General features: G+C 34.6%; 1 pseudogene; it reads right to left on the bottom strand.

Annotated features, from left to right (window-relative positions):
• Positions 1-1,095: 1,095 nt before the first annotated feature.
• Positions 1,096-7,725, bottom strand: LOC137406220 (torsin-1A-like; annotated as a pseudogene).
• Positions 7,726-9,602: the final 1,877 nt, after the last annotated feature.

The following is a 9,602-nucleotide window of genomic DNA, read 5'->3' as shown; positions in this document are numbered from 1 at the left end:
TGGAACTATAGACATATCCACACATAAAATTTGAGAAATATATCTATATATATATATAAAAACATGAACAAACCCTAAGTAACTTTCACTATGCACATCTGTATGCTACATGTAAGAATCAGTGTTCGAGACTTACTCAGTTACTAGCATTGTTGATGTTTATGCTATTTTTTACCTAGGTGAATATTCTTGAATTGATGCGGACGAGAGTTGTAGAAAGCTTGTTTTTAATCACAAATGTTTGATATTCAAATATTAGAATTAATTGTTGCTGCTCAATATTGAGTTTGTCACTTGTTATCATGAATTATCACCATTGTTTGCTATTTATGAATGACCATTCATAGTGCTGTTGGAATGACATTATAATTTGTTTGTTAATCTACCAATTACTGACTACTGTTGATCGCTAATTTCTGTGCCAGTTGCTATTAAATTATGTGCTTTAATGCATTTCGTTCAACAACAATCAAAGTATTTAGACATTACATATTGTATTACATACACATATTACGTACACATGACAGAAAAGTTCAGGGATCGATATATCTACTGGAAAACCCATCACCTTCAAAAATTGGCAAATCGCCACTTGTTTATCTCCCTAGTGGTGCAAAAATCACAAAAGTAAGTGTCAATATGCTCAAAAATGCTTTCCAAATATATAAAATCAAATATATAGATAGAAAAACTACAAATGATAAACAGTTTATTATATATATATTTAGACTGTCTTAAGTTAATCAAATTTATTGGTTAAAGAAACTTGACCAATGACAACTACATAAGATACCAAAGTGTGTAGGCTGTTTTAAATCTTGAGTTAATACTTAGCATACGAAGTAAGAAATGTTTTCTGACAATCTGTTTTAGCTTTGCCTCAAGCTTGAAAATATTTGAATTAGGCACTGGCTGGTTACACAAAGAAATAAACAACCACATTCATTTAAAAGTTAGAATAGTAAATGTTGTATATGCTAAAATAAAAACAATTTTTTTGTGAAGAAACCCTTTTATTACCATGAAGTGCGGGCATTCAGCTTGTGTGTGCGTATATTAGCTTGCAGAATAAATGTTCAAAGTCTCAGATGTCAACTATAACTCGCTTTTGTCATAAGTTCCTTTCTCTCTTGGTTCGTAATAGCCTTCCTCCATAATCTGATCAAACATCGCGCCTACACGCTTACATCCTGAGGTAGAGTAGAGTTCCACGCCTTCTGGTGTAAAGGTTAGCTGACTTATTACTTCCTCTATCAGCCCATCCCTCTTCTTAAACTCAACATCTCTCTTCTTAAGTTCATCATTGACGCATTGTTGAACATGTCTCTTCTCAAGTGGGAGGAATGGTATGTAGTGGCTGATGAGGTTGGAATTTATTAAACGTGAAACCTTGAGACCACCTGTGAACAGATGTGGATCACTTGGAAACCTGTTGTTACTAGTTTGTTGCATCTAGTGAATAAACATGGTACTACAAACAGGACTGTTTAAACTAGATACTCAGGCTGGTCAAAAGGAGCCCATATTCAAATCTGTCAAAGCTTAGTTTATATATAAAACTTAGACAACAGAGACATTTCTCATATGATAACGACTTTAAGAACAAATAATCTCATAAGTTACAAATATTATCAGTATTAACTCAAAAGACCTATGTTATTGTGGATGACCTAGTGTATATACGGTAATTGGAACTTTCATAAACTAATTATACCATAATCCTTTACCTTAAATGAAAATATACAGCTTGCATTTTTTAAGGTATTTAGTATTGCGAAGCTCCAGTTTTGCTCACAGCCATGGCCTACAGCTTTGTGATTAGGCCAACTTTAAATGCTTTCATTATACTCATGAGGTTATGTAACAGTTCAGGAACATGCAGTATATCGGATGTGTCAACCGTTTTACCACCTCCAGTAGGCAGTTGCATAGTCAAAGTAACAACGCTTCTACCCTTAGCATCAAGAGCTTTACCATCTCCAAGTGCAATAATTGCAGGTGTATCCAGGTTGTCAGTTCTGAAAATGCTGCTTGCTGGTGAAACATATGAGATATTGCCACTGAATCAACTATTCATGTACTTTTTCTCTCACCTTGGCTGATCAATGCATGTTCAACAACAAACACGGCGTTTTTAAAAGTGGCATCTGAGCTGTCATTCCAGCCTGCTGTAGCTTGATTAGCCCTATGTATGAAGAGTTTCAGCTTAGTTAGCTCTTTGTATGAAATGTTTCAGCTTGGTTAGCTCTATTGGTGAAGGCTTTCAGTTTGGTTAGCTCTAGTTACAAAAGCTTTGAGCTTGGTTAGCTCTACAATTGAAGGGTTTCAGTTTGGTTAGCTCTATGTATAAAGGTTCCAGATTGATTAGCTCTATGTATGATAAGTTTCAGCTTGGTTAGCTCTATGTATGAAGGGTTTCAGCTTGGTTAGCATTATGTATCAAGGGTTTCAGCTTGGATAGCTCTATGAATCACCATTTAGATATAGAAGTGAAAGGTCGACAGAAAGTGCGATGGTTCTCAATGCCTTTTTCTGTCTGAACACAAACTACGAGTGCTTCTTTGCCTCAGAAGATTCATCATCTTTGCCATCGACCAAGCCCATGTGTCTTTCTTAATAAGCCGCATTCTGTACTGTATCTTTCGTGTTGCACAGTTTGCTCCATGAAGTAGCACAATAAAATTCTTGGAGCTCATTGTGTCTGTGCCAAGAATCTGTTGAACTTTAGTATTTACATGCAATTTTTATAAAAATTTGAGCATTTCAGAAAGTCTAGCAGCTTGTTCAGGTGTATTTGAACTACTGAATAGGAAAACAACAAGTAGGACATAACGACAATACAGAAAGTAATCATATAGAACTGAAGCACACTAAGTCTTGTTTGGTTGAACCAAGTATGAGTATGTAGGACAGTTATCAGGAAAGTCATGTGACATCAGCTAATTATAATCTTTATATAGTAAATGCTCCTATAACGTAAACAATCCATTCCAGAAATGTTTATGTTATAGGTAATTTACGTTATATGAACAGTAAAATACATGTAAATTGCCTAATTTGTATCAAGATCTTTACAAACTCACCCCTTTGGTCATACAAAAGGAAAAACTTGACTTGACTCTTTTAATTTGTAGGCTGTACCGTAACTGCAGTACTATTGGTTTGCATCGACAAATTTTTTTATGATCAATCTCACTGGTTTTATAGATAATTAATGATTGAAGTACATTTACAACAAGTTGATATAGGGACTGCACATTTTTACGCTCATTTACAACGATTTTCTCACTTTTTCTAAGCAGCAAAGTCTATTCTGCAAAGTAAAACTGATAACAAATATCTATTACGTGTGTATAATAAAACCAAACACTAAAATATTTTTATTATAAAAAGCGGTTCTACCTGGCCGTCGTCTATCTATCTATATATCTACTACAATGAACTAGAATGTCGCAGAAGTTATATATAACTTTATACGCACGGTGGTTTTTCTTCCGCAAGTGCGGCGAGATAACTTAACATTAAAACCAAAGTTTAAAACTTGCAAGAATTGACTCTTTACATTATATGAAATTTTTAACTTAGCAGGAAGTAAAATCTTTACATAAATATTCTACGTTATCTGAAATTTTCGTTTTAAGAGGTATATGTTATAGGGCTGTCTACTGTATATTTCAGCAGATATCAATGCCAGTTTATCATTTTAAACTATTTAATAGAAACTGTTCTTCTCTCTTGCTCATTTACAGGTAACAAATATCAAACTTTAGAATAAGCTAGCCCAGAGTTGAACGATTCTCACTTTTGTAAAATATTCCTTAATATTCTCTGCAAACTTACCCTTGCTGTTATATGTTTTCATTCGTAACATTTTTTCCATATCTTTTACTTCTAAGTCATTTCGTTTTCCCCCAGATTGGTGGTGATTGTATGCCGCATCATACAACACCTTTCCTCCAAGATTCCTAATAAGAATCACAACTATTTGGAAAACAGGCTAAATGACATCCCAAGAAGTGTTTGACAGCTAGTAAACAAAGATGTTTAAGAAAATATAATAAGGTATGTAACCCAACCACTGTAACTAGAGCTAGCATGGGTAACTCGTCCGGTCTTGACCCATCGGGTCAGAGGTGCCCGGATCGGACCACCTGACCCTCGGGTCTTCCTATACAAAGACACGGATAGGTTTATGGCTAAACGAGAGCGATTGTATATCACTTTTTAAGTGCGATTGAAATAGAGTCTCGCTTAGCCTTAGCGCGGAAGGACCAGGCAAAATAAAAAAGATGAGTCAAGACTATATTTTTACGTCTTCGACAATCGTCTTTAGACTATGGGTTTCACAACGTTTTTCGACATGAAGTAATCAACATGTTGGTGGTCTTGGAGTTCATGAAAAAGCCAATCATGAAAGGGAAAGACCAAGTTATTTGTACAATGTGCAACAGCAAATTAAGCCACAAAGACGGGTCCACCTCAATACTATTGAGGCATTTACAACGAAGGCATTGTTAGAAACTTAAAAGCGCATCTAAGAACATTCAATCTAGCAAAGAAAAGAAGATTTATAAAGAGGTAAACAACCAACTTTATCTGTTTTTTATGAATGAAAAATCAAAATGGTCAGCAAGCCGCCCACGGGCGATAGGTATTACAAAGAATATCATCAAGATGATCATAGTAGACTTGCAGCCTCTTAGCTTCACAAAGTTTTCACATAAACCAGGCTACAAAATATAATGATTGGTGTGATAATGGGTTCTTTTATCTTAGGTTATTGGTGTCACAACATTAGGCTGCAATAGAACTATCTCTTAACCTTAAATGAATGAACAATCACGCGTGCTGACACGGCCCGACTCGATCTTGGCCCTCATTGCTGACCCTGAGTCTGGCCCGACCCTGCATTCCTTGGTCTCATTCCAGCTTTAACTGTAACACAGAAAACAGATAAAGAGACATACCCAAGGAACAAAAATATTGATGATCTGTAATCAGTGTCTTGAACAGAATCATAGTGATCAAGGTATGGTTTTAGTGCATCCAATAATCCATCTGGCATGTCCTCCACTTCATCAAAGATGAAAAGCTGATGAGGGCAGGAAGAGACATTTCCCTCTACCCATTGTTGAATCTGATCCTGTTAAAGCAATTTCAGTCTGATTATAATTAAAACAGTGTCAAGCCTAGAGTGACTGTACCCACTATTATCTATACATTATAGAACTTAAGCTAGTAAACAATGAGAAAAGATGTATGTTGAGTGAGCAATGCATTCATTTAGAATATGTTCTTCACAGAAGCATCCTCACCTCAAACTCACTGATACAGAATCTTACCTTGTAATAGGTAACCCATTCTTGCCCGTGTCGTGTAAAATGGTTTGCAGCAGTGAGCACATGAACATATTCACTTCTCATTCCTCTGTCATATAAGTTCTGGGCGATTATGGATGCCACCAAGTTTTTTCCTGTGCCTGTCCAGCCTTGAAAAGACAGTGCTAGTGCCTTCTGAGGGGGACGGCGTAAGTGAACTCGTACTGTCCTTACAACAGAGTCTACCACTAAATGTTGTCCATAAACCATTGCTTCTAAGTCTGCTCTCAGATCTGAAGAATGTAAAGCAATGGCAAATAGGTCAGCTCTATTAGCAAGTAGGTCAGCTCTATTGGCAATTAGGCCAGCTCTATTGGCATGTAGGTCAGCTCTATTGACAAGTAGGTCAGCTCTATTGGCAGGTAGGCCAGCTCTATTGGCAAGCAGGTCAGCTCTATTAGCAAGTAGACCAGCTATCTATTGGTAAGTAGGTCAGCTCTATTGGCAAGTAGGTCTTTTATATTTTATAGCTTTGCAAGCAAGCAATGAGAGCACTTCAGATACGTAAAACATACATATATACACACATATACATACTGTAAAATCTCTATTTGAATGCCAGGGGCTGTATTTTTGACCCTTTTTTTATAGTGGCGCTTTATTAGAGTTGGAATTCAAATGAAGGGTGCCAATGTATTTTTCAGCTAGCTTGTGAGATTTTTGAGAAAATAAATTTGACTATTTTATTGGCGAAGTGATGCCAATGTCGCCTATATTTTACACTCTCCTTCCAGGCGGATCGGAATTAATGTCATCGGCCTCAGCACTTCTGCAAAACCGTTTTTATATACAATGTATGTCGAACTATCAAACTAGGTTAAACAAGGTACAACTTCGATTATAAAATATTAGCGTGGTACTCAATGGTGGTGTTTTCAAAGTTTTAGGAAAAAAGCCATAAAGCTTTGGAGCTACATAACGTACATTAAATTTTTAAAGACATTTTTAACGTTTTAAAGTTGGAATACGCTATAACAATGGATGCTATTACATGTTCATAAATAATATTTTCATTATTAATCAAAACACATTAAGGTTTTCAGGTAGGATTGTAAACCAAATAATGGAAGAATCGAAAAACAATGAATGTGATTTAGATCTTAGTGGCTTTGAATCAGAGAGCAGTTCTGATGATTTTGATGATCAATCTTTTTAGGTACACGAACACTAAAATCATGGCAACCACTACAGCAACAACGAAATAATAAATTGTTATTGAAGTAACTGAGTCATTACCAGTGTAATTTCGTGAACACTATTCTACAGATCACTTGCTTTTATGGGTTTGTAAAAATCGAAGAATGTCAAAATGGCAGGCAAATAGAGGTGGTGTTCATTTAAAGGGTAGCTCTGTATTTTTCAATCTGCTTCTATAATGGCATTTTTGGAGGTGACTTTTAAATAAAGGGGGTGTATCAATATATGCAGAGGTTTTACAATATGTAAAATAGCTGAAAGCTGATTTGATCTGATCTGATTTGATCTGATTAAATCTGATTTGATCTGTTTAACATCGAGATTGAGACTAAACATCAAAATAGAATTGATCTCGTGGAACATGTGTTAAAGATTCTATCTGATCAATGGTAGGTTTTAAAAAAAGTTTGACATGTTAAAATTCTATTGCCAAGTCATCATTTTACGTAATAATGTTATCATTTTGACAGATAGTTCGCATTTTGGTTTTCTATAAAACAAATAATGCAGAAGAGTATAAGGGCTTTTAATTTAAATCCGAACTTCAGTTCAAATATGCATGTGCTCAATCCTTGACATTTAGCACACTATTTTATTTTACTAAGCGAGGTTATTCAAAACAAGAATTCAACAGTGTTACAATATTCAAGATTCTATTTATTATGTTGTTATTTTAACCAATTCTTCTTCTATTGGGTTTTCCCATCAGGTACCACTACTACACAGTATCCTTCCTGGTGTATGATTTATTGTGACCAATTGCTCATTGGACACAGGAGTAATCGTCGTTAGATGCCCTACCTAGAACCACCAATGGTCCTTATCTGACTCAAACCACTTCTACTGATAATATGCATGGACCCATACACCATACACCTCTGAACTACGGCTGCCCTTATCAATTCCTACCTAAAGTTCTTCTGAGCATCAATGAAATATAAATATTATTCAGCTAACTTAACTGAAATTTTGAACACTTACTTGGGAGCTCTGTTCTTATCCATGGTTCTTGACATGGCTTTACAGGCGTTGCTGCCCCACCGAAGAAATCCTTGAGACTGTCAAACGCTGCTGTGAACAGACCAGCGTTTGCAGATCTAAGGGTATAACTGAAGAAAGCCCCCCAGAGCAGCGCAGTCTGTAGTTTCATGTTCTCTTGTTTCTGTCAAGTCATAAAGTTTAAATCATGTTATACATTCCACTTTGATCAATAGGAATACAATGAAAAAGTGAAAAATGTTGTTATTATTTTTTAGTAAAAACAACAAAACTAACTTAAAAACGACCAAAACTTGAAGGTCTTTAGTAAACACTGTTATTGTTGCCAGCTGTACGGAATATAATAAGAGGTACCACAATACACCTGGAAATAATATGTTTTATGTGAGTCTTCTGTGTATTGTTCAACAATGTAGAGATGGAGTAAGATGTGTGTATGACATTAGATTTATAGGGAACAAATAGAGTTATAATTGGAGTATAATAGAGTTATATATGAAGTACAATGAAGTTATATATATTGTAGTACAATAGAGTTATAATTGGAGTATAATAGAGTTATATATGAAGTACAATGAAGTTATATATATTGTAGTATAATAGAGTTATAAATGGAGTATAATAGAGTTATATATGAAGTACAATAAAGTTATATATACTGTAGTACAATAGAGTTATAAATGGAGTATAAAGAGTTATATATAGAGTACAATAAAGTTATATATACTGTAGTATAATAGAGTTATAAATTGAGTATAAAGAGTTATATATAGAGTACAATAAAGTTATATATGCTGTAGTACAATAGAGTTATACATGGAGTATAATAGAGTTACATATGATATACAATAAAGTTATATATGCTGTAGTACGATAGAGTTATAAAAGAGTGTAATAGAGTTATCTATAGATTACAACAGAGTTGTTAGTTCAGTCACCATAAGTTTCCCCTTTTATTGTAGTGGTATATGTACTAGTAATAAGTTGATAATCAATGAATGATTCTTTACTTGCAATCTCTAGATGGATGCATCATAAAACATACAAAATTATTGCCATTGACATGCAAAAATATTTCAAACTCTCATTTTATCACCTACCTACTTGTCATGACATCGCAAAAGCAAAAATTTGAACAGGTATATTTGAATTCAAATATATCTATTCGAAAATTCAACATAATTTAAAAGAATGATCCAGATAGCTAATTTCACCTTGCACAAATTATGAATCTGCTTTTACTAAAGACCTTTTCAATAGGAGGTGTTGCAGGGAGAGACATGCTTAGCAAGTATTTATCCTATTTTATCAGCCAGAAGAATTATATATTATCCTAGTATGATTGGCAGTCCCGTGCACAGTGAGAGATCGTAATGAGTAATTACTAGATGTTATGATTGGTTAAAGTACATGTTTTTATAGTTTGGAGACAGAGAGAATTAATCGTAGTTGCAAGTATGGTGACCGGAAAACGAACCCGGCTTTTATATTGTAATCTCTAAACAAAGATGCTAACAGAAAAGAGTATGCTCATAAAATATTATACAGTAAACAATTATCAATGCATTGTAATTATTAAACACCAAATTAGCTTGACGTGGATAAGGTAAAACATGTAGATAATCTCAAACATAATGTCAACACTAGATGCATAACTACTTTGTGAAAAGGTGAGGTGGCTCAGTGGTGTAGTGATTACAACACCACCCTGTATAGTCGAGGACTTCAGTGCAATTCCCATGCGTAAAAATAATTTTCTTAGGGTGGTGTCGTACAGGCAGATGGACACTGTGCTTATGTCAAAAGTATAAATATGTATATATATTTTTGTATTTTTATATATATGCAACTTATAATTTTAAAAGAACTTATTGTTTATATTGTATGGCGTAAAAAGTGAAAACAAATCGTCCTTGTCATAGCCACACTGGAAAGACTCTTTTAACAGGGGCATCATGACCCGAGAGCACACTGTATTAATTAATACTACAAAATTCAGATTTACCTTGTGCAATCTCGGAAAGGATA

Source organism: Watersipora subatra, chromosome 10, assembly GCF_963576615.1.
Source record: "Watersipora subatra chromosome 10, tzWatSuba1.1, whole genome shotgun sequence".
Classification (NCBI taxonomy): Eukaryota; Metazoa; Bryozoa; class Gymnolaemata; order Cheilostomatida; family Watersiporidae; genus Watersipora; species Watersipora subatra.
This window is presented reverse-complemented; position numbering and strand designations above follow the sequence as displayed.